At 35.7% G+C, this 2954-nt stretch overlaps 1 protein-coding gene across 2 annotated transcripts in view; it reads left to right on the top strand.

Annotated features, from left to right (window-relative positions):
- Positions 1–2511: 2511 nt before the first annotated feature.
- LOC131348237 (trichohyalin-like) overlaps positions 2512–2954 on the top strand; it is a 166381-nt gene continuing 165938 nt past the window's right edge. For both annotated transcript variants that reach the window (XM_058383010.1, XM_058383009.1), the window contains exon 1: positions 2512–2789. The gene's annotated coding sequence lies outside the window, so the exon portion shown is untranslated. The remainder of the gene's footprint in view (positions 2790–2954) is intronic.

The raw sequence follows: 2954 nt of genomic DNA, 5'->3' as shown, positions 1-2954 counted from the left end.
CATTACTTAAATTTTATTGACATAAATGTATACTGTTAATGTATATTTTATTCTTCATGTTGTTTTAGGCATCATGGGGCAATTTCCATTTGACCCAGCACTTCTATCAAGCATGGTTCCCACACCAAACCCTGATATGCTGTGTTTGTGGACCCTGGACCCTCAGCCACCACCACTCCCCACCAGCTCTCCACCCTCTGTGATGGTCCATCAGCCAAGCAGTGTTCCTCGAATTTCAGCATTTCAAATTGAAAATGGAAAGTCACAATCAGGGAAGACTCGATATCACACAAACCCCCTCACAATTATTTTAAACAGATTAAAATCTCTAACATGAGCTGTGTTTTCTGTACAACATTTTATTACATGATTCAAACTCACATGTGCAGAACACACAAGCTGAATCCCATAAAGAAAATAATCACACCACTGACTGTCTATAAGGGTGGACATCATACCAGGGGTTTAAATGTGAAGCCAAAATGCCTCTGCCGCCCTCTAGTGGCTGTCTGCAGTACAATTATTAACCCCTCCAGTTCCCATGTTATTGAATGGAACATGATCCAAACTTGCATTTAAGTTAGCTAGCTAGCAACTGGTAGCTCAGTAATTCATGAGACAAAGCTCTAAAGCTGATGTTCAGCATTTTCACTTCATATGGAGTGTTTTATTCAACAGCTGATCACAGATCTGTGTTACTGCACTGAGAAAAAAAGACCTCATGAACTCGCAACCACAATGACAAAAACATCAATCTTGTAAATACTGATTTATTTATGGACTGTTCTTCTTGGAGTCATGGTTTAACACCTCATCGTGAATGAGATTAAGATCTTCAGTATATTTTTGGTTAGGTTTGATTTTATGAATCATTAATTGTTGGTGTTGGTTCTTTTCTTTTTGCTTCTACAAATCAGGTTTTAGGCGTCCTGCAGACCTGCTTGATTTATTTATTTATTTTTTTAATCTGGATCTCAAATAATCTCAGACAATATTCCAATTGGATTAACTTTTGAAAATTTCCAGTACAGATCATTAGTGTTTCCCAGGTATAATGTTTTAAAAACCAAAGTAAAGGGGTAAATCTTGTTAAAGAAATTAGTAAACTTGAAGCAAGCGTTTATTTAAAATGTGCATGACAAGCTAATGTTAGGAGCTTTATATATATATATATATATATATATATATATATATATATATATATATATATATATATATATATATAAATATATTAAACCTACTACTCACTTGTTCACATGCACAATGTACTCTGTTCATTACTGGAATTATTAGATTGTCATAGAAAAGAAATAAAAACTCAGACAGAATGAAAAGATTGTCAGTGACTGGTTTTATTGTGTTGTGCAGAAACTGATCCTGAATTTCCTCCAGATGATCAGCAGCGATCACAAATAATTTAATCTGATGCTTGTAGCCTTTCTTTTTTCGTCTCTATATGTGTGTGTGTGTGTGTGTGTGTGTGTGTGAGGGGTTATATTGAATACAGATAGTTGTAGATAACCACAGGCCACACTAATGAAATGGACTGAATTACAGAAGAAAACAGTTTACAACACGTATAAAAATCTGAGAACCATCAACAAGGTATTGTACAAAACATTTGTATTTTTGACGTGTACTTAACCTCGTGTGTATACTGAATTTAGAATCATCTCAGGGTTAACGATGAAGATCTACATCAAGACCTGTTCTGGCACTGAGGTGGTGGACCGAACCGGACGGCTGAGTCACTGGCTGTCTTCATACATCTACTAAAGACCTACCTCTTCCTGAAGCACTTCAGTGTCTGTCCATTTCTTGCTGTATTACCTTCCAACTGATGGTATTCGAAGTCTGTGAACCAGTATTGATGTATTCATTCATAGAGACTTCTGGAAGTCACTCTGGATAAGGACGTCTTCCAAATGCTGTAAAATGTAGAAATAAACAGCTGTATAGGAGTTCTGATAACATTTGGACTGTTGCAGTATCCCAATCCATGTCCTGCTCACTATATTGTGGACTAGCGAGTGTAGATATTTTATAAATCACGGGTGGGCAAACGTTTTGGCTCAAGGTCCAAACTGAATTGTAAAATATAACAGATGGGCCGGGGATAATATAAACATATTATTATAATATTACACTATTTAATAATAATAATAATAATAATAATAATAATAATAATAATAATAATAATAAAAGTAATAATAATTTTATTCATTTATTAATTTTTTTATTTATTTATGTTAACAATATAATATATAAATTACTATAAGGGACATGTGAAGCCTCTTGATCTGACTGGTTGCTAGTGTAGTTAGCATGCTTGAGGGAAAGATATTGTGTTGTATTTTTATTTTTAAAACAGTTTCTTGCTATATAAGACACACTGCCTTTGACAGAACTTCAGTGAAAAAATATTTATCTGTCTCCTCCTTATTAAAAACTCGACACTCACACCGTCTACTTTACTTTACTTTAATAATACAGGACATGCTGAGCACAGGGGGCGTGGTTATCAGAGGGGAAGGGGCGGAGCTCTCTCTCAGTTCTCTGTAATGAAGGTGAAAGTGAAAATAGTTTTCGACTCAGAAACAGAGAAACTGCACCGTTACACTTCCTGCTGTAACGGACTGATAAAGGAGGAATATATGTGTGTGTAGACAGGAGACATTTTAAACACGGGGTTTAAACCTTAATGAGATAAATACCGAATATGAGCCGCTCTGAAATGTGGAAACGCTTCAGCTAAAGCAGCAGATGTGTTTATATGAGGAACAGAGAAGGTAAGAGGAGTTAGCATCATGCTAAAGGACATGCTAGTCTCCAACGAGTCAATAACCTGTTACAGTAATCTTCATAAATGTAATTTCTTACCGTGTGTGTGTGTGTGTGTGTATGTGTGTGTGTGTGTGTGTGTGTGTGTATGTGTGTGTGTGTGTATGTGTGTG

The sequence above is a fragment of the Hemibagrus wyckioides genome, linkage group LG28 (genome assembly GCF_019097595.1).
Source record: "Hemibagrus wyckioides isolate EC202008001 linkage group LG28, SWU_Hwy_1.0, whole genome shotgun sequence".
NCBI classification, from domain to species: domain Eukaryota; kingdom Metazoa; phylum Chordata; class Actinopteri; order Siluriformes; family Bagridae; genus Hemibagrus; species Hemibagrus wyckioides.
The sequence above is the reverse complement of the archived record's forward strand: the minus strand, read 5'-3'. Positions and strand labels throughout refer to the sequence as shown.